General features: G+C 39.8%; 1 pseudogene; it reads left to right on the top strand.

Moving 5' to 3' along the window:
* LOC139754938 (solute carrier family 22 member 6-B-like) overlaps positions 1 to 27,500 on the top strand; it is a 120,912-nt pseudogene that overhangs the window by 71,230 nt on the left and 22,182 nt on the right.

Below are 27,500 nucleotides of genomic sequence, written 5' to 3'. Positions count from 1 at the left end.
CTTTCCAAAACTCTTAAATTCACCTCCCTAACAACCCCATCCATAAACAAATTAAACAACCATGGAGGCATCACACACCCCTGCCGCAAACCTACATTCACTGAGAACCAATCACTTTCCTCTCTTCCTACACGTACACATGCCTTATATCCTCGATAAAAACTTTTCACTGCTTCTAACAACTTGCCTCCCACACCATATATTCTTAATACCTTCCACAGAGCATCTCTATCAACTCTATCATATGCCTTCTCCAGATCCATAAATGCTACATACAAATCCATTTGCTTTTCTAAGTATTTCTCACATACATTCTTCAAAGGAGACACCTGATCCACACATCCTCTACCACTTCTGAAACCACACTGCTCTTCCCCAATCTGATGCTCTGTACATGCCTTCACCCTCTCAATCAATACCATCCCATATAATTTACCAGGAATACTCAACAAACTTATACCTCTGTAATTTGAGCACTCACTCTTATCCCCTTTGCCTTTGTACAATGGCACTATGCACGCATTCCGCCAATCCTCAGGCACCTCACCATGAATCATACATACATTAAATAACCTTACCAACCAGTCAACAATACAGTCACCCACTTTTTTTAATAAATTCCACTGCAATACCATCCAAACCTGCTGCCTTGCCGGCTTTCATCTTCCGCAAAGCTTTTACTACCTCTTCTCTGTTTACCAAATCATTTTCCCTAACCCTCTCACTTTGCACACCACCTCGACCAAAACACCCTATATCTGCCACTCTATCATCAAACACATTCAACAAACCTTCAAAATACTCACTCCATCTCCTTCTCACATCACCACTACTTGTTATCACCTCCCCATTTGCGCCCTTCACTGAAGTTCCCATTTGCTCCCTTGTCTTACGCACTTCATTTACCTCCTTCCAGAACATCTTTTTATTCTCCCTAAAATTTAATGATACTCTCTCACCCCAACTCTCATTTGCCCTTTTTTTCACCTCTTGCACCTTTCTCTTGACCTCCTGACTCTTTCTTTTATACATCTCCCACTCAATTGCATTTTTTCCCTGCAAAAATCGTCCAAATGCCTTTCTCTTCTCTTTCACTAATAATCTTACTTCTTCATCCCACCACTCACTACCCTTTCTAATCAACCCACCTCCCACTCTTCTCATGCCACAAACATCTTTTGCGCAATCCATCACTGCTTCCCTAAATACATCCCATTCCTCCCCCACTCCCCTTACTTCCATTGTTCTCACCTTTTTCCATTCTGTACTCAGTCTCTCCTGGTACTTCCTCACACAAGTCTCCTTCCCAAGCTCACTTACTCTCACCACCCTCTTCACCCCAACATTCACTCTTCTTTTCTGAAAACCCATACAAATCTTCACCTTAGCCTCCACAAGATAATGATCAGACATCCCTCCAGTTGCACCTCTCAGCACATTAACATCCAAAAGTCTCTCTTTCGCGCGCCTGTCAATTAACACGTAATCCAATAACGCTCTCTGGCCATCTCTCTTACTTACATACGTATACTTATGTATATCTCGCTTTTTAAACCAGGTATTCCCAATCATCGGTCCTTTCTCAGCACATAAATCTACAAGCTCTTCACCATTTCCATTTACAACACTGAACACCCCATGTATACCAATTATTCCCTCAACTGCCACATTACTCACCTTTGCATTCAAATCACCCATCACTATAACCCGGTCTCGTGCATCAAAACCACTAACACACTCATTCAGCTGCTCCCAAAACACTTGCCTCTCATGATCTTTCTTCTCATGCCCAGGTGCATATGCACCAATAATCACCCATCTCTCTCCATCAACTTATAGTTTTACCCATATTAATCGAGAATTTACTTTCTTACCTTCTATCACATACTCCCACAACTCCTGTTTCAGGAGTAGTGCTACTCCAACCCTTGCTCTTGTCCTCTCACTAACCCCTGACTTTACTCCCAAGACATTCCCAAGCCACTCTTCCCCTTTACCCTTGAGCTTCGTTTCACTCAGAGCCAAAACATCCAGGTTCCTTTCCTCAAACATACTACCTATCTCTCCTTTTTCACATCTTGGTTACATCCACACACATTTAGACACCCCAGTCTGAGCCTTCGAGGAGGATGAGCACTCCCCGCGTGACTCCTTCTTCTGTTTCCCATTTTAGAAAGTTAAAAAGATACAAGGAGGGGAGGATTTCTGGCCCCCCGCTCCCGTCCCCTCTAGTCGCCTTCTACGACACGCGAGGAATGCGTGGGAAGTATTCTTTCACCCCTATTCCCAGGGATAATATATATACATATATATATATATATATACATATATATATATATATATATATATATATATATATATATATATATATATATATATATATATATATATATATATATATATATATATATATATATATATATAACTCTACCTCGCTAATGCGGGAAATGGCGAATAGTTTGAAAGAAAGAAAGATATATATATATATATATATATATATATATATATATATATATATATATATATATATATATATATATATACACACGCACATATACACACACACACACACATATACATATATATACATATGAAAAATGTAAGAAATAATTTAGAAAGCTGAAACTTCTAGCTGGAAATGAAAAGAAAGAATGAATGTCACATAATGGTTCAACCTCTGGCTATGGAAAAGGGAAATGTATAATCTATTTACACAAACGTCAATAGTAGTCTCATCATTCTAACCACTGTATCAATAAGCTTCAATGTCTAAGCTACATTTTTTCCAATTTCACAATTTTCTTGTCAAAGCACCATGTATGAAAACTATCACTACAGTAACACAACTATAAACATTTACTTCCCCTTTAAAAAAGTTCTGGGGAAGTCTGTCTCGATACACTGCGGGACACTCTACCACCTGGCGAGGTTTGTGTTGCAATGGTTCATGATTCACAAACGTAGTAGCATCACTGATAGGCGGAAGAACATTTTGTAACCACAGCAAGGATCACAGTCCGTGCAACTCCACGATGATGGTTCTTCTCATGACGCGACATATATATATATATATGTATATATATATATATATATATATATATATATATATATATATATATATATATATATATATATATATATATATATATATATATATATATATATATATATATATATATACATATATATATATATCCCTCCGCCTCTGACACATATATCCTCTTGGTCAATCTTTCCTCACTCATTATCTTCATGTGACCAAACCATTTCAAAACGCCCTCATCTGCTCTCTCAAAAACACTCTTTTTATTATCACACATCTCTCTTACCCTTACATTACTTCCTCGATCAAACCACCTCACACAACATATTGTCCTCAAACATCTCATTTCCAGCACATCCCCCTCCTGCGCACAACTCTATCCATAGCCCACGCCTCGCAGCGATACAACATTGTTGGAACCACTATTCCTTCAAACATACCCATTTTTGCTTTCCGAGATAATGTTCTCGACTTCCAAACATTCTTCAAGGCTCCCAGGATTTTCGCCCCCTCCCCCACCCTATGATTCACTTCCGCTTTCATGGTTACATCCACCGACAGATCCACTCCCAGATATCTAAAACACTTTACTTCCTCCAGTTTTTCTCCATTCAAACTTACCTCCCAATTTACTTGACCCGCAACCCTACTGTACCTAATAACCTTGCTCTTATTCACATTTACTCTTAACTTTCTTCTTTCACACACTTTGCCAAACTCATTCACCAGCTTCTGCAGTTTCTCACATGAATCAGCTACCAGCGATGTATCATCAGCGAACAATAACTGACTCACTTCCCAAGCTCTCTCATCCTCAACAGACTGCATACTTGCCCCTCTTTCCAAAACTCTTGCATTCACCTCCCTAACAACCCAATCCATAAACAAATTAGATAACCATGGAGACATCATACACCGCTGCCGCAAACCCACATTCACCGAGAACCAATCACTTTCCTCTCTTCCTACACGTACACACGCCTTACAACCTCGATAAAAACTTTTCACTGCTTCTAACAACTTGCCTCCCACACCATATGTTCTTAATACCTTCCACAGAGCATCTCTATGAACTCTATCATATGCCTTCTCCAGATCCATAAATGCTACATACAATCCATTTGCTTTTATAAATACTTCTCACATACATTCTTCAAAGCAAACACCTGATCCACACATCCTCTACCACTTCTGAAACCACACTGCTCTTCCCCAATCTGATGCTCTGTACATGCCTTCACCCTCTCAATCAATACCCTCCCCTATAATTTACCAGAAATACTCAACAAACTTATATATCTGTAATTTGAGCACTCACTCTTATCCCTTTTGCTTTTGAACAATGGCACTATGCAAGCATTCCGCCAATCCTCAGGCACCTCACCATGAATCATACATACATTAGATAACCTTACCAACCAGTCAACAATACAGTCACCCCTTTTTTCATAAATTCCACTTCAATACCATCCAAACCTGCTGCCTTGCCGGCTTTCATCTTCCGCAACGCTTTTACTACCTTTCTGTGTTTACGAAATCATTTTCCCTAACCCTCTCACTTTGCACACCACCTCGATCAAAACACCCTATATCTGCCACTTTATCATCAAACACATTGAACAAACCTTCAAAATACTCACTCCATCCCCTTCTCACATCACCAAGACTTGTTATCACCTCCCCATTTGCCCCCTTCACTGAAGTTCCCATTTGCTCCCTTGTCTTGCGCACTTTATTTACCTCCTTCTAAAACATCTTTTTATTCTCCCTAAAATTTAATGATACTCTCTCACCCCAACTCTCATTTGCCCTCTTTTTCACCTCTTGCACCTTTCTCTTGACCTCCTGTCTCTTTCTTTTATACATCTCCAACTCATTTGCATTTTTTCCCTGCAAAAATCGTTCAAATGCCTCTCTCTTCTCTTTCACTAATAATCTTACGTCTTCATCCCACCACTCACTACCTTTTCTAATCAACCCACCTCCCACTCTTCTCATGCCACAAGCATCTTTTGCGCAAGCCATCACTGCTTCCCTAAAAACATCCCGTTCCTCCCCCACTCCCCTTACCTCCTTTGTTCTCACCTTTTTCCATTCTGTACTCAGTCTCTCCTGGTACTTTCTCACACAGGTCTCCTTCCCAAACTCACTTACTCTCACCACTCTCTTCACCCCAACATTCACTCTTCTTTTCTGAAAACCCCTACAAATCTTCACCTTCGCCTCCACAAAATAATGATCAGATATCCCTCCAGTTGCACCTCTCAGCACATTAACATCCAAAAGTCTCTCTTTCGCGCGCCTATCAATTAACACGTAATCCAATAACGCTCTCTGGCCATCTCTCCTACTTACATACGTATACTTATGTATATCTCGCTTTTTAAACCAGGTACTCCCAATCACCAGTCTTTTTTCAGCACATAAATCTACAAGCTCTTCACCATTTCCATTTACAACACTTAACACCCCATGTATACCAATTATTCCCTCAACTGCCACATTACTCATCTTTTCATTCAAATCACTCATCACTATAACCCTGTTTTCTGCATCAAAACCGCTAACACACTCATTCAGAAGTGGGAGACCAAATTGGAGGTGGAAAGATGGAGTGAAAAAGATTTTGAGTGATCGGGGCCTGAACATGCAGGAAGGTAAAAGGCGTGCAAGGAATAGAATGAATTAAAACGATGTGGTATACCGAGGTCGACGTGCTGTCAATGGATTGAACCAGGGCATGTGAAGCGTCTGGTGTAAACCATGGGATGTTCTGTGGGGCCTGGATGTGGAAAGGGAACTGTGGTTTCGGTGCATTATTACATGACAGCTAGAGACTGAGTGTGAACAAATGGGGCATTTGTTGTCTTTTCCTAGCGCTACCTCGCACGCATGACGGGGGAGGGGGATGTTATTCCATGTGTTGCGAGGTGGCGATGGGAATAAATAAAGGCAGAAAGTATGAATTGTGCACATGTGTATATATGTACATGTCTGTGTGTGTATATATGTGTACATTGAGATGTATAGGTATGTATATTTGCGTGTGTGGACGTGTATGTATATACATGTGTACGTGGGTGGGTTGGGCCATCCTTTCGTCTGTTTCCTTGCGCTACCTCGCTACCACGGGAGACAGCGACAAAGCAATATAAATAAATAAAAGAAAAATATGTTGATTAGAAAGCGTAGTGAGTGGTGGGATGAAGAAGTAAGATTATTAGTGAAAGAGAAGAGAGAGGCATTTGGACGATTTTTGAAGGGAAAAAATGCAATTGAGTGGGAGATGTATAAAAGAAAGAAACAGGAGGTCAAGAGAAAGGTGCAAGAGGTGAAAAAGAGGGCAAATGAGAGTTGGGGTGAGAGAGTATCATTAAATTTTCGGGAGAATAAAAAGATGTTCTGGAAGGAGGTAAATAAAGTGCGTAAGACAAGGGAGCAAATGGGAACTTCAGTGAAGGAAGCAAATGGGGAGGTGATAACAAGTAGTGGTGATGTGAGAAGGAGATGGAGTGAGTATTTTGAAGGTTTGTTGAATGTGTTTGATGATAGAGTGGCAGATATAGGGTGTTTTGGTCGAGGTGGTGTGCAAAGTGAGAGGGTTAGGGAAAATGATTTGGTAAACAGAGAAGAGGTAGTAAAAGCTTTGCGGAAGATGAAAGCCGGCAAGGCAGCAGGTTTGGATGGTATTGCAGTGGAATTTATTAAAAAAGGGGGTGACTGTATTATTGACTGGTTGGTAATGTTATTTAATATATGTATGACTCATGGTGAGGTGCCTGAGGATTGGCGGAATGCGTGCATAGTGCCATTGTACAAAGGCAAAGGGGATAAGAGTGAGTGCTCAAATTACAGAGGTATAAGTTTGTTGAGTATTCTGGTAAATTATATGGGAGGGTATTGATTGAGAGGGTGAAGGCATGTAGAGAGCATCAGATTGGGGAAGAGCAGTGTGGTTTCAGAAGTGGTAGAGGATGTGTGGATCAGGTGTTTGCTTTGAAGAATGTATGTGAGAAATGCTTAGAAAAGCAAATGGATTTGTATGTAGCATTTATGGATCTGGAGAAGGCATATGATAGAGTTGATAGTGATGCTCTGTGGAAGGTATTAAGAATATATGGAGTGGGAGGCAAGTTGTTAGAAGCAGTGAAAAGTTTTTATCGAGGATGTAAGGCATGTGTACGTGTGGGAAGAGATGAAAGTGATTGGTTCTCAGTGAATGTAGGTTTGCGGCAGGGGTGTGTGATGTCTCCATGGTTGTTTAATTTGTTTATGGATGGGGTTGTTAGGGAGGTAAATGCAAGAGTTTTGGAAAGAGGGGCAAGTATGAAGTCTGTTGGGGATGAGAGAGCTTGGGAAGTGAGTCAGTTGTTGTTCGCTGATGATACAGCGATGGTGGCTGATTCATGTGATAAACTGCAGAAGCTGGTGACTGAGTTTGGTAAAGTCTGTGAAAGAAGAAAGTTAAGAGTAAATGTGAATAAGAGCAATGTTATTAGCTACAGTAGGGTTGAGGGTCAAGTCAATTGGGAGGTAAGTTTGAATGGAGAAAAACTGGAGGAAGTAAAGTGTTTTAGATATCTGGGAGTGGATCTGGCAGCAGTGGAACCATGGAAGCGGAAGTGGATCATAGGGTGGGGGAGGGGGTGAAAATCTGGGAGCCTTGAAGAATGTGTGGAAGTCGAGAACATTATCTCGGAAAACAAAAATGGGTATGTTTGAAGGAATAGTGGTTCCAACAATGTTGTATGGTTGCGAGGCGTGGGCTATGGATAGAGTTGTGCGCAGGAGGATGGATGTGCTGGAAATGAGATGTTTGAGGACAATGTGTGGTGTGAGGTGGTTTGATCGAGTGAGTAACGTAAGGGTAAGAGAGATGTGTGGAAATAAAAAGAGCATGGTTGAGAGAGCAGAAGAGGGTGTTTTGAAATGGTTTGGGCATATGGAGAGAATGAGTGAGGAAAGATTGACCAAGAGGATATATGTGTCGGAGGTGGAGGGAACGAGGAGAAGTGGGAGACCAAATTGGAGGTGGAAAGATGGAGTGAAGATTTTGTGTGATCGGGGCCTGAACATGCAGGAGGGTGAAAGGAGGGCAAGGAATAGAGTGAATTGGATCGATGTGGTATACCGGGGTTGACGTGCTGTCAGTGGATTGAATCAGGGCATGTGAAGAGTCTGGGGTAAACCACGGAAAGCTGTGTAGGTATGTATATTTGCGTGTGAGGACGTATGTATATACATGTTTATGGGGGTGGGTTGGGCCATTTCTTTCGTCTGTTTCTTTGCGCTACCTCCAAACGCGGGAGACAGCGACAAAGCAAAAATAGAAAAAATATATATATATTTATATATATATATATATATATATATATATATATGTATATATATATATATTATATATATATATATATTTATATATATATATATATATATATATATATATATATATATATATATATATATATATATATATATATATATATATATATATATATATATATATATATATATATATATATATATATATATATATATATATTATCCCTGGGGATAGGGGATTAAGAATACTTCCCACGTATTCCCTGCGTGTCGTAGAAGGCGACTAATAGGGGAGGGAGCGGGGGGCTGGAAATCCTCCCCTCTCGTTTTTTTTCTTTAATTTTCCAAAAGAAGGAACAGAAGGGGCCAGGTGAGGATATTCCAAAAAAGGCTCAGTCCTCTGTTCTTAACGCTACTTCGCTAACGCGGGAAATGGCGAATAGTTTAAAAGAAGAAAGATATATATATATATATATATATATATATATATATATATATATATATATATATATATATATATATATATATATATATATATATATATATACAATCTGGGGATAGAGGAGAAAGAACACTTCCCACGTACTCCCTGCGTGTCGTAGAAAGCGACTAAAAGGGTAGGGAGCGGGTGACTGGAAATCCTCCCCTCTCGTTTTTTTTTTTTTTAATTTTCCAAAAGAAGGAACATAGAAGGGGGCAGGTGAGGATATTCTCTCAGAGGCCCAGTCTTTTGTTCTTAACGCTACCTCGTTGACGCGGGAAATGGCGAATGATATTAAAGAAAAAAAGATATATATATATATATATATATATATATATATATATATATATATATATATATATATATATATATATATATATATATATATATATATCCCTGGGGGTAGGGGAAAAAGAGTACTTCCCACGCATTCCTCGCGTGTCGTAGAAGGCGACTAGAGGGGACGGGAGCGGGGGGCCAGAAATCCTCCCCTCCTTGTATCTTTTTAACTTTCTAAAATGGGAAACAAAAGAAGGAGTCACGCGGTGAGTGGTCATCCTCCTCGAAGGCTCAGATTGGGGTGTCTAAATGTGTGCGGATGTAACCAAGATGAGAAAAAAGTAGAGATAGGTAGTATTTTTTGAGGAAAGGAACCTGGATGTTTTGGCTCTGAGTGAAACGAAGCTCAAGGGTAAAGGGGAAGAGTGGTTTGGGAATGTCTTGGGAGTAAAGTCAGGGGTTAGTGAGAGGACAAGAGCAAGGGAAGGATAGCACTACTCCTGATACAGGAGTGGTGGGAGTATGTCATAGAATGTAAGAAAGTAAACTCTAGATTGATATGAGTAAAAGTGAAAGTGAATGGGGAGAGATGGGTGATTATTGGTGTATATGCACCTGGGCATGAGAAGAAAGATCATGCGAGGCAAGTGTTTTGGGAGAAGCTGAGTGAGTGTGTTAGTAGTTTTGATGCTCGAGACCGGGTTATAGTGATGGGTGATTTGAATGCAAAGGTGAGTAATGTGGCAGTTGAGGGAATAATAGGTGTACACATGGTGTCCAGTGTTGTAAACGGAAATGGTGAGGAGCTTGTAGATTTATGTGCTGAAAAAGGACTGGTGATTGGGAGTACCTGGTTTAAAAAGAGAGATATACATACATAAGTATACGTATGTAAGTAAGAGAGATGGCCAGAGAGCGTTACTGAATTACTTGTTAATTGATAGGTGCGCGAAAGAGACTTTTGGATGTTAATGTGCTGAGAGGTGCAACTGGAGGGATGTCTGATCAATATCTTGTGGAGGCGAAGGTGAAGATTTGTAGGGGTTTTCAGAAAAGAAGAGAGAATGTTGGGGGTGAAGAGAGTGGTGAGAGTAACTGAGCTTGGGATGGAGACTTGTGTGAGGAAGTACCAGGAGAGACTAAGTACAGAATGGAAAAAGGTGAGAACAAAGGTGATACGGGGAGTGGGGGAGGATCGGGATGTATTTAGGGAAGCAATGATGGCTTGCGCGAAAGATGCTAGTGGAATGAGAAGAGTGGGAGGTGGGCAGATTAGAAAGGGTATTGTGTGGTGGGATGAAGAAATAAGATTATTAGTGAAAGAGAAGAGAGAGGCATTTGGATGATTTTTACAGGGAAATAATGCAAATGAGTGGGAGATGTATAAAAGAAAGAGGCAGGAGGTCAAGAGAAAGGTACAACAGGTGAAAAGAGGGCAAATGAGAGTTGGGGTGAGAGAGTATCATTAATTTTTGGGAAAATAAAAAGATGTGTTGGAAGATGGTAAATAAAGTGCGTAAGACAAGGGAACAAATGGGAACATCAGTGAAGAGGGCTAATGGGGAGGTGATAACAAGTAGTGGTGATGTGAGAAGGAGATGGAATGAGTATTTTGAAGGTTTCTTGAATATGTTTGATGATAGAGTGGCAGATATTGGGTGTTTTGGTCGAGGTGGTGTGCAAAGTGAGAGGGTCAGGGGGAATGATTTAGTTAACAGAGAAGAGGTAGTAAAAGCTTTGCGGAAGATGAAAGCCGGCAAGGCAGGGTTTGGATTGTATTGCAGTGGAATTTATCAAAAAAGAGGGTGACTGTATTGTTGAGTGGCTGGTCAGGTTATTTAATGTATGTATGATTCATGGTGAGGTGCCTGAGGATTGGCGGAATGCTTGCACAGTGCCATCGTACAAAGGCAAAGGGGATAAAAGTGAGTGCTCAAATTACAGAGGTATAAGTTTGTTGAGTATTCCAGGGAAATTGTATCGGAGGGTATTGACTGAGAGGGTGAAGGCATGTACAGAGCATCAGAGTGGGGAAGAGCAGTGTGGTTTCAGAAGTGGTAAAGGATTTGTGGAACAGGTATTTGCTTTGAAGAATTTATATGAGAAATACGCAGAAAAGCAAATGGTTTTGCATGTAGCATTTATGGATCTGGAGAAGGCATTTGATAGAGTTGTTAGGGATGCTCTGTGGAAGGTATTAAGAATATAAGGTATGGGAGGCAAGTTGTTAGAATCAGTGAAAAGTTTCTATGGAGGATGTAAGGCATGTGTACGTGTAGGAAGAGAGGAAAGTAATTGGTTCTCGGTGAATGTCGGTTTGCGACAGGGGTGCGTGATGTCTTCCTGGTTGTTTAATTTGTTTATGGATGGGTCTGTTAGGGAGGTGAATGCAAGCGTTTTGGAAAGAGGGGCAAGAATGTAGTCTGTTGTGGATGAGAGATCTTGGGAAGTGAGTCAGTTGTTGTTCGCTTATGAAAGAGCGCTGATGGCTGATTCGGGTGAGAAACTGCAGAAGCTGGTGACTGGGTTTGGTTAAGTGTGTGAAAGAAAAAAGCTGAGAGTAAATATGAATAAGAGCAAGGTTATTAAGTATAGTAGGGTTGAGGGATAAGTCAATTGGGAGGTAAGTTTGAATGAAAAAATTGGAGGAAATGAAGTGCTTTGGATATCTGGGAGTGGATTTGGCAGCGGATGGAACTACGGAAGCGGAAGTGAGTCATAGGGTGGAGGAGCGGTCGAAAGTTTTGGGAGCGTTGAAAAATGTGTCGAGGAAGAGATCGTTATCCCGGAGAACAAAAATGGGTGTGTTTGAAGGAATAGTGGTTCCGACAATGTTATATGGCTGCGAGGCGTCGGCTATAGATAGAGTTGTGCGGAGGAGGATGGATGTGCTGGAAATGAGATGTTTTAGGACAGTATGTAGTGTGAGGTGGTTTGATCGAGTAAGTAATGAAAGGGTAAGAGAGATGTGTGGTAATAAAAAGAGTGTGGTTGAGAGAGCAGACGAGGGTGTTTTGAAATGGTTTGGTTACATGGAGAGAATGAGTGAGGAAAGATGGACAAAGAGGATATATTTGTCAGAGGTGGAGGGAACGAGAAGTGGGAGACCAAATTGGAGGTGGAAAGATGGAGTGAAAAAATTTTGAGTGATTGGGGTCTGAACATATAGGAAGGTAAAAGGTGTGCAAGGAATAGTGTGAATTGGAGAGATGTGGTATACCGGGGTGGAGGTGCTGTCAGTGGATTGAACCAGGGCATGTGAAGTATCTGGGGTAAGCCATGGAAAGTTCTGTGGGACCTGGATGTGGAAAGGGAGCTGTGGTTTCCGTGCATTATACATGACAGCTAGAGACTGAGTGTGAACGAATGTGGCCTTTGTTGTCTTTTCCTAGCGTTACTACGCGCACATGCGGGGGGAGGGTGTTGTCATTTCATATGTGACGCGGTGACGACGAGATTGAATAAGGGCAGAGAGTATGAATTATGTACATGTGTATATATGTAAATGTCTATGGGTGTATATTTATATTTACGTTGAGATGTATCGGTACGTATATGTGCGTATGTGGACGTGTATGTATATACATGTGTATGTGGCTGGGTTGGGCTATTCTTTCGTTTGTTTCTTTGCGCTCCCTCGCTAACGCGGGAAACATCGACAAAGTATAATACTAATATATATATATATATATATATATATATATATATATATATATATATTTATTTATTTTTTTTATTTTGCTTTATCGCTGTCTCCCGCGTTAGCGAGTTGGCGCAAGGAAACAGACGAAAGAATGGCCCAACCCACCCACATAGACATGTATATACATACACGTCCACACACGCAAATATACATACATATACATCTCAATGTGCACATATATATACACACACAGACATATACATATATACACATGTACATAATTCATACTGTCTGCCTTTATTTATTCCCATGGCCACCTGGCCACACGTGGAATAACAACCCCCTTCCCCCCTCATGTGTGCGAGGTAGCGGTAGGAAAAGACAACAAAGGCCCCATTCATTTACAATCAGTCTCTAGCTGTCATGTAATAATGAACCGAAACCACTGCTCCCTTTCCATATCCAGGCCCCACAGAACTTTCCATGGTTTACCCCAGACGCTTCACATGCCCTGGTTCAATCCAATGACAGCACGTCGACCTCGGTAAACCATATCGTTCCAATTCACTCTATTCCTTGCACGCCTTTCACCCTCCTGCATGTTCAGGCCCCGATCACTCAAAATCTTTTTCACTCCATCTTTCCACCTCCAATTTGGTCTCCCACTTCTCCTCGTTCCCTCCACCTCTGACACATATATCCTCTTGGTCAATCTTTCCTCACTCATTCTCTCCATGTGACCAAACCATTTCAAAACACCCTCTTCTGCTCTCTCAACCTCACTCTTTTTATTTCCACACATCTCTTTTACCCCTATATTACTTACTCGATGAAACCACCTCACACCACATATTGTCCTCAAACGTTTCATTTCCAGCACATCCACCCTCCTGCGCACATCTCTGTCCATAGCCCACGCCTCACAACCATACAACATTGTTGGAACCACTATTCCTTCAAACATACCCATTTTTGCTTTCCGAGATAATGTTCTCGACTTCCAAACTTTCTTCAAGGCTCCCAAAATTTTCGCCCCCTCCCTCACTCTATGATTCATTTCCACTTCCATGGTTCCATCCGCTGCCAGATCCACTCCCAGATATCTAAAACACTTTCCTTCGTCCATTTTTTCTCCATTCACACTTACCTCCCAATTGACTTGACCCTCAATCCTACTGCACCTAATAACCTTGCTCTTATTCACATTTACTCCTAACTTTCTTCTTTCACACACTTTACCAAAGACAGTCACCACCTTCTGTAGTTTCTCACATGAATCAGCCACCAGCGCTGTATCATCAGCAAACAACAACTGACTCACTTCCCAAGCTCTCTCATCCACAACAGACTTAATACTTGCCCTTCTTTCCAAAACTCTTGCATTCATTTCCCTAACAACCCCATCCATAAAGAAATTAAACAACCATGGAGAGATCATACACCCCTGCCGCAAACCTACATTTACTGAGAAGCAATCACTTTCCTCTCTTCCTACACGTACACATGCCTTACATCATCGATAAAACCTTTTCACTGCTTCTAACAACTTACCTCCCACACCATATATTCTTAATACCTTCGACAGAGCATCTCTATCAACTCTATCATATGCCTTCTCCAGATCCATAAATGTTACATCCAAATCCATTTGCTTTTCTAAGTATTTCTCACAAACATTCTTCAAAGCAAACACCTGATCCACACATCCTCTACCATTTCTGAAACCACACTGCTCTATATATATATATATATATATATATATATATATATATATATATATATATATATATATATATATATATTATTTTTATATTATTATAAAAATAATATATATATATATATATATATATATATATATATATATATATATATATATATATATATATATATATATATATATATATATATATATATATATATATATATATATATATATATATAAAATATATATATATATATATATATATATATATATATATATATATATATATATATATATATATATATATATATATATATATATATCTTTCTTTTTTCTTTCAAACTATTCGCCATTTCCCGCGTTAGCGAGGTAGCGTTAAGAACAGAGGACTGGGCCTTGGAGGGAATATCCTCACCTGGCCCCCTTCTCTGTTCCTTGTTTTGGAAAATTAAAAAAAAAACGAGAGGGGAAGATTTCCAGCCCCCCGCTCCCTCCCCTTTTAGTCGCCTTCTACGACACGCAGGGAATACGTGGGAAGTATTCTTTCTCCCCTATCCCCAGGGATAATATATATATATATATATATATATATATATATATATATATATATATATATATATATATATATATATATCTTTTTTTCTTTTATACTATTCGCCATTTCCCGCATTAGCGAGGTAGCGTTAAGAACAGAGGACTGGGCCTTTGAGGGAATATCCTCATCTGGCCCCTTTCTCTGTTCCTTCCTTTGGAAAATTAAAAAAAAAAAAAAAAAATATATATATATATATATATATATATATATTTTTTTTTTTTTTTTTTTTTTATACTTTGTCGCTGTCTCCCGCGTTTGCGAGGTAGCGCAAGGAAACAGACGAAAGAAATGGCCCCCCCCCCCCCATACACATGTACATACACACGTCCACACACGCAAATATACATACCTACACAGCTTTCCATGGTTTACCCCAGACGCTTCACATGCCTTGCTTCAATCCACTGACAGCACGTCAACCCCTGTATACCACATGACTCCAATTCACTCTATTTCTTGCCCTCCTTTCACACACCCCTGCCGCAAACCTACATTCACTGAGAACCAATCACTTTCCTCTCTTCCTACACGTACACATGCCTTACATCCTCGATAAAAACTTTTCACTGCTTCTAACAACTTGCCTCCCACACCATATATTCTTAATACCTTCCACAGAGCATCTCTATCAACTCTATCATATGCCTTCTCCAGATCCATAAATGCTACATACAAATCCCTTTGCTTTTCTAAGTATTTCTCACATACATTCTTCAAAGCAAACACCTGATCCACACATCCTCTACCACTTCTGAAACCGCACTGCTCTTCCCCAATCTGATGCTCTGTACATGCCTTCACCCTCTCAATCAATATATATATATATATATATATATATATATATATATATATATATATATATATATATATATATATATTTTTTTTTTTTTTTTGCTTTGTCGCTGTCTCCAGCGTTTGCGAGGTAGCGCAATGAAACAGACGAAAGAAATGGCCCAACCCACCCCCATACACAAGTATATACATACGTCCACACACGCAAATATACATACCTACACAGCTGTACATGGTTTACCCCAGTATTCCTGGTAAATTATATGGGAGGGTATTGATTGAGAGGGTGAAGGCATGTACAGAGCATCAGATCGGGGAAGAGCAGTGTGGTTTCAGAAGCGGTAGAGGATGTGTGGATCAGGTGTTTGCTATGAAGAATGTATGTGAGTAATACTTAGAAAAGCAAATGGATTTGTATGTAGCATTTATCGATCTGGAGAAGGCGTTTGCGAGGTAGCGCAAGGAAACAGACGAAAGAAATGGCCCAACCCACCCCCATACACATGTATATACATACGTCCACACACGCAAATATACATACCTACACAGCTTTCCATGGTTTACCCCAGACGCTTCACATGCCCCGATTCAATCCACTGACAGCACGTCAACCCCGGTATACCACATCGCTCCAATTCACTCTATTCCTTGCCCTCCTTTCACCCTCCTGCATGTTCAGGCCCCGATCACACAAAATCTTTTTAACTCCATCTTTCCACCTCCAATTTGGTCTCCCTCTTCTCCTCGTTCCCTCCACCTCCGACACATATATCCTCTTGGTCAATCTTTCCTCACTCATTCTCTCCATGTGCCCAAACCATTTCAAAACACCCTCTTCTTCTCTCTCAACCACGCTCTTTTTATTTCCACACATCTCTCTTACCCTTACGTTACTTACTCGATCAAACCACCTCACACCACACATTGTCCTCAAACATCTCATTTCCAGCACATCCATCCTCCTGCGCACAACTCTATCCATAGCCCACGCCTCGCAACCATACAACATTGTTGGAACCACTATTCCTTCAAACATACCCATTTTTGCTTTCCGAGATAATGTTCTCGACTTCCACACATTCTTCAAGGCTCCCAGAATTTTCGTCCCCTCCCCCACCCTATGATCCACTTCCGCTTCCATGGTTCCATCCGCTGCCAGATCCACTCCCAGATATCTAAAACACTTTACTTCCTCCAGTTTTTCTCCATTCAAACTCACCTCCCAATTGACTTGACCCTCAACCCTACTGTACCTAATAACCTTGCTCTTATTCACATTTACTCTTAACTTTCTTCTTTCACACACTTTACCAAACTCAGTCACCAGCTTCTGCAGTTTCTCACATGAATCAGCCACCAGCGCTGTATCATCAGCGAACAACAACTGACTCACTCCCCAAGCTCTCTCATCCCCAACAGACTTCATACTTGCCCCTCTTTCTAAAACTCTTGCATTCACCTCCCTAACAACCCCATCCATAAACAAATTAAACAACCATGGAGACATCACACACCCCTGCCGCAAACCTACATTCACTGAGAACCAATCACTTTCCTCTCTTCCTACACGTACACATGCCTTACATCCTCGATAAAACTTTTCACTGCTTGTAACAACTTGCCTCCCACACCATATATTCTTAATACCTTCCACAGAGCATCTCTATCAACTCTATCATATGCCTTCTCCAGATCCATAAATGCTACATACAAATCCATTCGCTTTTCTAAGTATTTCTCACATACATTCTTCAAAGCATATATATTGGGAAGGATCACAATTTTGCGCGTGATCAAGATATTCCTATGAGTCTACGGGGAAAATGAAACACGAGAAGTGGGAGACACAAGAGAAAAATATAACAATCAGTTGATATACATCGAAGAGACGAAGCTAGGACGCCATTTGGTAAACATATGATTGTCCAAAACATACAAAGAGCGTTCATAAACTTATCATTTTACAAATATTATCAACAATAAAGTTATCTAATTTGTATAGACCATCACTAATATTAAGATTATAATTCTTTGTGTATTTAGTAATGGAAGATTCGATGATATTTCTCTTGCTAATAGAGTTAGAGTTAATAACTGAGATGGCGTTACTCCAGTCAATACAATGATCATAGTTTTTAACGTGAATTAACAAGGGATATGATTCTTGTCCCGTTCTTATACTATATTTATGTTGCTGAAGTCTAACAGAAAAATCCTTGCAAGTCTGACCAACATAAGATTTATCACAGTTTCCACAAAGCACTTTATAGATGCATCCAAGGGATTTATCAGTGAAAGAGCTACGGTACTTTAACTTAGATCCAATAGAATATATCTTCTCAACTCATCATCAATAAACTCTGGACTGCTAATACGTAATGCCCTAATGAACATAGATTGAAATGATGATAACTTAACTGTTTCATGTTACGATGAGTAATAATGGATACATGAGCATACATTGGTGGGTTTTATGTATATGGTAAACTTAAACTTGCTTCCTTGTCTATGGATCATGCAATCTAAAAATGGTAGCATACCATTATTCTCATTTTCTACAGTAAATTTGATGGAAGGTACTAAATTGTTAAGAAAGGGGAGAAATATTTGTAAATTCTCATTTGTTGGCCAAACACAAAGAACATCATCTAATACCTAAACCAAATTGCATTAGAAGGTAAGATATCCTCTAGCAATTTTGTTTCAAAAAATTCCATATAAAGATTACTTGGTAATGGTGAAAGAGGGTTACCCATTGCCATACCAAATTTTTGAGCATAATAATCTCCATTAAATTGAAATACACAGTCTTTTATACATAATTTTATCAGTTCAATGAAATTAGACTTTGAAACAGGTAGATGAATATCATCCAAGACATCAAATAGATATTCTAAAAGGTCATCAACTGGAACTTTAGTGAAAAGTGAGGAAACATCAAAGCTAACTAGTTTGAAATCAGAATGAATATTGATATTGTTTAGCTTGTTAACTAAATCTACATTGTTCATGATATTAGAATTTGATACCTTACCCACTAAAGGGCTTAATAAAGAAACTAACCATTTTGACAATTTATATGTGATGGAGCCTACTGAACTCACTATAGGTCTTGTTGGAAAATTCTGTTTATGTGCTTTGATAAGTCCATACATATATCGCAATGAAGGGGACAAAGATGACAAACTTTTGGTAAGAAAAATGTTACCTTTCAACAACAACTTCATTTCTTTATTTAAATGCGAATTAACTGCTTCTAAGGGATTTTTACTAAGTTTAGAACATGTTTGTCATCATCATATATATATATATATATATATATATATATATATATATATATATATATATATATATATATATGTATATGGTTGTTTAATTTGTCTATGGATGGGGTTGTTAGGGAGGTAAATGCAAGAGTTTTGGAAAGAGGGGCAAGTATGAAGTCTGTTGGGGATGAGAGAGCTTGGGAAGTGAGTCAGTTGTTGTTCGCTGATGATACAGCGCTGGTGGCTGATTCATGTGAGAAACTGCAGAAGCTGGTGACTGAGTTTGGTAAAGTGTGTGGAAGAAGAAAGTTAAGAGTAAATGTGAATAAGAGCAAGGTTATTAGGTACAGTAGGGTTGAGGGTCAAGTCAATTGGGAGGTGAGTTTGAATGGAGAAAAACTGGAGGGAGTGAAGTGTTTTAGATATCTGGGAGTGGATCTGGCAGCGGATGGAACCATGGAAGCGGAAGTGGATCATAGGGTGGAGGAGGGGGCGAAAATTCTGGGGGCCTTGAAGAATGTGTGGAAGTCGAGAACATTATCTCGGAAAGCAAAAATGGGTATGTTTGAAGGAATAGTGGTTCCAACAATGTTGTATGGTTGCGAGGCGTGGGCTATGGATAAAGTTGTGCGCAGGAGGATGGATGTGCTGGAAATGAGATGTTTGAGGACAATGTGTGGTGTGAGGTGGTTTGATCGAGTGAGTAACGTAAGGGTTAAGAGAGATGTGTGGAAATAAAAAGAGCGTGGTTGAGAGAGCAGAAGAGGGTGTTTTGAAGTGGTTTCGGCACATGGAGAGAATGAGTGAGGAAAGATTGACCAAGAGGATATATGTGTCGGAGGTGGAGGGAACGAGGAGAAGAGGGAGACCAAATTGGAGGTGGAAAGATGGAGTGAAAAAGACTTTGTGGGATCGGGTCCTGAACATGCAGGAGGGTGAAAGGAGGGCAAGGAATAGAGTGAATTGGAGCGATGTGGTATACCGGGGTTGACGTGCTGTCAGTGGATTGAATCAAGGCATGTGAAGCGTCTGGGGTAAACCATGGAAAGCTGTGTAGGTATGTATATTTGCGTGTGTGGACGTATGTATATACATGTGTATGGGGGGGGGGGTTGGGACATTTCTTTCGTCTGTTTCCTTGCGCTACCTCGCAAACGCGGGAGACAGCGACAAAGCATAATAAAAAAAATAAGAAAATATATATATATATATATATATATATATATATATATATATATATATATATATATATATATATATATATATTTTTTTTTTTTTTTATTTATTTCATTTTGCTTTGTCGCTGTCTCCCGCGTTAGCGAGGTATTGCAAGGAAACAGACGAAAGAATGGCCCAACCCGCGAACATACACATGTATATACATACACGTCCACACACGCAAATATACATACCTATATACCTATCTCAATGTACACATATATATATATACACACACAGACATATACATATATACACATGTACACAATTCATACTGTCTGCCTTTATTTGTTCCCATCGCCACCTCGTCACACATGGAATAACAACCCCCTCCCCCATCATGTGTGCGAGATAGCGCTAGGAAAAGACAGCAAAGGCCCAATTCGTTCACACTCATTCTCTAGCTGTCATGTAATAATGAACCGAAACCACAGCTCCCTTTCCACATCCAGGCCCCACACAACTTTCCATGGTTTTCCCCAGACGCTTCACATGCCCTGGTTCAATCCATTGACAGCACGTCGACCCCTGTATACCATATCGTTCCAATTCACTCTATTCCTTGCACTCCTTTCACCCTCCTCCATGTTCAGGCCCCGATCACTCAAAATCTTTTTCACTGTATCTTTCCACCTCCAATTTGGTCTCCCACTTCTCCTCGTTCCCTCCACCTCTGACACATATATCCTCTTGGTCAATCTTTCCTCACTCATTCTCTCCATGTGACCAAACCATTTCAAAACACCCTCTTCTGCTCTCTCAACCACACTCTTTTTATTTCCACACATCTCTCTTACCCTTACGTTACTTACTCGATCAAACCACCTCACACCACATATTGTCCTCAAAAATCTCATTTCCAGCACATCCACCCTCCTGCGCACAACACTATCCATAGCCCACGCCTCGCAACCATACAACATTGTTGGAACCACTATTCCTTCAAACATACCCATTTTTGCTTTCCAAGATAATGTTCTCGACTTCCAAACATTCTTCAAGGCTCCCAGAATTTTCGCCCCTTCCCCCACCCTATGATTCACTTCCGCTTCCATGGTTCCATCCGCTGCCAGATCCACTCCCAGGTATCTAAAACACTTTACTTCCTCCAGCCTTTCTCCATTCAAACTTACCTCCCAGTTGACTTGACCCTTAACCCTACTGTACCTAATAACCTTGCTCTTATTCACTTTTACTTTTAACTTTCTTCTTTCACACACTTTACCAAACTCAGTCACCAGCTTCTTCAGTTTCTTACATGAATCAGCCACCAGCGCTGTATCATCAGCGAACAACAACTGACTCACTTCCTAAGCTCTCTCATCCACAACAGACTTCATACTTGCCCCTCTTTCCAAAACTCTTGCATTCACCTCCCTAACAACCCCATCCATAAACAAATTAAACAACCATGGAGACATCACACACCCCTGCCGCAAACCTACATTCACTGAGAACCAATCACTTTCCTCTCTTCTTACCCGTACACATGCCTTACATCCTAGATAAAAACTTTTCACTGCTTCTAACAACTTGCCTCCCATACCATATATTCTTAAAACCTTCCACAGAGCATATCTATCAACTCTGTCATATGCCTTCTCCAAATCCATAAATGCTACATACATATCCATTTGTTTTTCCAAGTATTTCTCGCATACATTCTTCAAAGCAAACACCTGATCCACACATCCTCTACCACTTCTGAAACCACACTGCTCTTCCTCCAATCTGATGCTCTGTACATGCCTTCACCCTCTCAGTCAATACCCTCCCATATAATTTACCAGGAATACTCAACAATCTTATACCTCTGTAATTTGAGCACTCACTCTTATCCCCTTTGCCTTTGTACAATAGCACTATGCAAGCATTCCGCCAATCCTCAGGCACCTCACCATGAATCATACATACATTAAATAACCTTACCAACCAGTAATATATACATATATATATATATATATATATATATATATATATATATATATATATTATATATATATATATATATATATATATATATATATATATATATATATACATACATACATATATATATATATATATATATATATATATATATATATATATATATATATATATATATATATATATATATATATATATATATATATATACATACATATATATATATATATATATAAATATATATATATATATATATATATATATATATATATATATATATATATATATATATATATATATATATATATATATATATATATATATATATATATATATATATATATATATATATATATATATATATATATATATATATTTTTTTTTCAAACTATTCGTCATTTCCCGCATTAGCGAGGTAGCGTTAAGAACAGAGAACTGGGCCATTGAGGGAATATCCTCACCTGGCCCCCCTCTCTGTTCCTTCTTTTGGAAAATCAAAAAAAATTGAGAGGGGAGGATTTCCATCCCCCCGCTCCCTTCCCTTTTAGTCGCCTTCTACGACACGCAGGGAATACGTGGGAAGTATTCTTTCTCCCCTATCCCCAGGGATAATATATATATATATATATATATATATATATATATATATATATATATATATATATATATATATATATATATATATATATATATATATATATATATATATATATATATATATATATATATATACATATATATATATATATATATATATATATATATATATATAAATATATATAGGGTTATAGTGATGGGTGATTTGAATGCAAAGTTGAGTAATGTGGCAGTTTAGGGAATAGTTGGTATACATGGGGTGTTCAGTGTTGTAAATGGAAATGGTGAAGAGCTTGTAGATTTATGTGCGGAAAAAGGACTGGTGATTGGGAATACCTGGTTTAAAAAGCGAGATATACATAAGTATACGTATGTAAGTAGGAGAGATGGCCAGATAGCGTTATTGGATTACATGTTAATTGACAGGCGCGCGAAAGAGAGACTTTTGGATGTTAATGTGCTGAGAGGTGCAACTGGAGGGATGCCTGATCATTATCTTTTAGAGGTTAAGGTGAAGATTTGTATGAGTTTTCAGAAAAGAAGATTGAATGTTGGGGTGAAGAGGGTGGTGAGAGTAAGTGAGCTTGGGAAGGAGACTTGTGTGAGGAAGTACCAGGAGATACTGAGTACAGAATGGAAAAAGGTGAGAACAATGGAAGTAAGGGGAAGTGGGGGAGGAATGGGATGTATTTTGGGAATCAGTGATGGATTGCGCAAAAGATGTTTGTGGCATGAGAAGCGTGGGAGGTGAGTTGATTAGAAAGGGTAGTGAGTGGTGAGATGAAGAAGTAAGATTATTAGTGAAAGAGAAGAGAGAGGTATTTGGACAATTTTGCATGGAAAAAATGCAATTGAGTGGGAGATGTATAAAAGAAAGAGACAGGAGGTCAAGAGAAAGGTGCAAGAGGTGAAAAAGAGGGCAAATGAGTGTTTGTGTGAGAGAGTATCATTAAATTTTAGGGAGAATAAAAAGATGTTCTGGAAGGAGGTAAATAAAGTGCGTAAGACAAGGGAGCAAATGGGAACTTCAGTGAAGGGCGCAAATGGGGAGGTGATAACAAGTAGTGGTGATGTGAGAAGGAGATGGAGTGAGTATTTTGAAGGTTTGTTGAATGTGTTTGATGATAGAGTGGCAGATATAGGGTGTTTTGGTCGAGGTGGTGTGCAAAGTGAGAGGGTTAGGGAAAATGATTTGGTAAACAGAGAAGAGGTAGTAAAAGCTTTGCGGAAGATGAAAGCCGGCAAGGCAGCAGGTTTGGATGGTATTGCAGTGGAATTTATTAAAAAAGGGGGTGACTGTATCATTGACTGGTTGGTAAGGTTATTTAATGTATGTATGACTCATGATGAGGTGCCTGAGGATTGGCGGAATGCCTACATAGTGCCATTGTACAAAGGCAAAGTTGATAAGAGTGAGTGCTCAAATTACAGAGGTATAAGTTTGTTGAGTATTCCAGGTAAATTATATGGGAGGGTATTGATTGAGAGGGTGAAGGCATGTACAGAGCATCAGATTGGGGAAGAGCAGTGTGGTTTCAGAAGTGGTAGAGGATGTGTGGATCAGGTGTTTGCTTTGAAGAATGTATGTGAGAAATACTTAGAAAAGGAAATGGATTTTTATGTAGCATTTATGGATCTGGAGAAGGCATATGATAGAGTTGATAGAGATGCTCTCTGGAAGGTATTAAGAATATATGGTGTGGGAGGCAGGTTGTTAGAAGCAGTGAAAAGTTTTTATCGAGGATGTAAGGCATGTGTACGTGTAGGAAGAGAGGAAAGTGATTGGTTCTCAGTGAATGTATTTTTGCGGCAGGGGTGTGTGATGTCTCCATGGTTGTTTAATTTGTTTATGGATGGGGTGGTTAGGGAGGTGAACGAAAGAGTTTTGGAAAGAGGGGCAATATGAAGTCTGTTGGGGATGAGAGAGCTTGGGAAGTGTCAGTTGTTGTTCGCTGATGATACAGTGCTGGTGGCTGATTCATGTGAGAAACTGCAGAAGCTGGTGACTGAGTTTGGTAAGGTGTGTGAAAGAAGAAAGTTAAGAGTAAATGTGAATAAGAGCATGGTAATTAGGTACAGTAGGGTTGAGGTTCAAGTCAATTGGTAGGTAAGTTTGAATGGAGAAAAACTGGAGGAAGTAAAGTGTTTTAGATGTCTGGCAGTGGATCTGGCAGCGGATGGAGCCATGGAAGCGGAAGTGGATCATAGGATGGGGGAGGGGGCGAAAATCCTGGGAGCCTTGAAGAATGTGTGGAAGTTGAGAACATTATCTCGGAAAGCAAAAATGGGTATGTTTGAAGGAATAGTGGTTCCAACAATGTTGTATGGTTGCGAGGCGTGGGCTATGGATAGAGTTGTGCGCAGGAGGATGGATGTGCTGGAAATGAGATTTTTGAGGACGATGTGTGTTGTGAGGTGGTTTGATCGTGTAAGTAACGTAAGGGTAAGAGAGATGTGTGGAAATAAAAAGAGCGTGGTTAAGAGAGCAGAAGAGGGTGTTTTGAAATGGTTTGGGCACATGGAGAGAATGAGTGAGGAAAGATTGACCAAGAGGATATATGTGTCGGAGGAGGAGGGAACGAGGATAAGTGGGAGATAAAATTGGAGGTGGAAAAATGGAGTGAAAAAGATTTTGTGTGATCGGGGCCTGAACATGCAGGAGGGTGAAAGGAGGGCAAGGAATAGAGTGAATTGGATCGATGTGGTATACCGGGGTTGACGTGCTGTCAGTGGATTGAATAAGGGCATGTGAAGCGTCTGGGGTAAACCATGGAAAGCTCTGTAGGTATGTATATTTGCGTGTGTGGAGGTATGTATATACATGTGTATGGGGGTGGGTTGGGCCATTCCTTTCGTCTGTTTCCTTGCGCTACCTCGTAAACGCGGGAGACAGCGATAAAGCAAAAAAGACAATGAATATATATATATATATATATATATATATATATATATATATATATATATATATATATATATATATATATATATATATATATTCTGGATGTTTGGCTCTTAGTGAAACGAGGCTCAAGGGTAAAAGGGAAGAGTGGTTTGTGAATGTCTTCGGAGTAAAATCAGGGGCTATTGAAAGGAAAAGAGCAAAGGAAGGAGTAGCACTACTCCTGAAGCAGGAGTTGTGGGAGTATGTGATAGTGTGTAAGAAAATATATTCTAGATTGATGTGGGTAAAACCGTAAGTGGATGGAGAGAGATGGGCGATTATCGGTGCCTATGCACCTGGTCATGAGAAGAAAGATAATCTGAGGGAAGTATTTTGGGAGCAGCTGACTGAGTGTGTTAGCAGTTTTGATGCACAAGACCGGGTTATAGTGATGGGTGATTTGAATGCGAAGGTGAGTAATGTGGCAGTTGAGGGTATAATTGGTGTATATGGGGTGTTCAGTGTTGTGAATGGGAATGATGAAGAGCTTGTGGGTTTGTGTACTTTAAAATGACTGGTGACTGGGAATACCTGGTTTAAAAAGAGAGATATGCCTAAGTACACATATGTGAGTAGGAGAGATGGTCAAAGGGCGTTACTGGATTACATGTTAATTAATAGGAGTGTAAAAGAGAGACTTTTGGATGTAAATGTTCTAAGAGAGGCAGCTGGAGGGATGTCTGATCACTATCGTATGCAGACGAAGGTGAAGATTTGTAGAGGTTTTTCAGAAAAGAAGAGAGAATGTTAGGGAGAAGAGAGATGTGAGAATAAGTGAGCTTGGAAAGGAGACTTGTGTGAGGAAGTACCGCAAAGCTCTGACTACCTCTTCTCTGTTTACGAAACCATTCTTCCTGACCCTCTCACTTCGCACACTACTCCGACCAAAACACCCTATATCTGCCACTCCATCATCAAACACATTCAACAAATCTTCAAAATACTCACTCCATCTCCTTCTCACATCACCCCTAGTTGTTATTACCTCCCCATTAGCCCCCTTCATCGACGTTCCCATTTGTTCTCTTGTCTTTCGCACGTTATTACCTCCTTCAAAATTTTTCTTTATTCTCCCTAGAATTTAATGATACTCTCACCTCAACTCTCATTTACCGTCTTTTTCACCTCTTGCACCTTTCTCTTGACCTCCTGTCATTTACTTTTATACATCTCCCAGTCATTTGCACTGCTTCCCTGCAGAAATCGTTCAAATGCCTCTCTCTTTTCTTTCACTAACAATCTTACTTTTTCATCCCACCACTCACTACCCTTTTTAATCTGCCCATCTCCCACCTTTCTCATGCCACATGCATCTCTTGCTGAAGCCATCATCTGCTTCTCGACCAACTACACTGTAGCTGTGTAGGAAGTTAACTAATTGTATGTGTCATCTAATGTGTCCCGCACACATACACACACACACACACTCTCTTTCTCTCTCATTGTGGACAGTACTGGAGATCCTGCCGCCGGAGCAGCGGGCGCTCGCCACCATGGTAACCTTCCTGGCTTGGACGCTGGGCATGTGCTTCACGGCGCTGCTGGCTTGGCTCATCCCACACTGGCAGTACCAGACTCTCCTCTCCTGCCTTCCCTCGCTCCTCGGCTTCCTCTACTGGAGGTGAGGCCCCACTCCATGCTTCTTAACATTACTTACCACCGTCCAACACTGAACCCACGATATGGAATGCA

This window comes from Panulirus ornatus, chromosome 18 (genome assembly GCF_036320965.1).
Source record: "Panulirus ornatus isolate Po-2019 chromosome 18, ASM3632096v1, whole genome shotgun sequence".
In the NCBI taxonomy this organism is placed as follows: Eukaryota; Metazoa; Arthropoda; class Malacostraca; order Decapoda; family Palinuridae; genus Panulirus; species Panulirus ornatus.
Note: the sequence above shows the minus strand (reverse complement) of the source record. Positions and strands in the feature narration are given on the sequence as shown.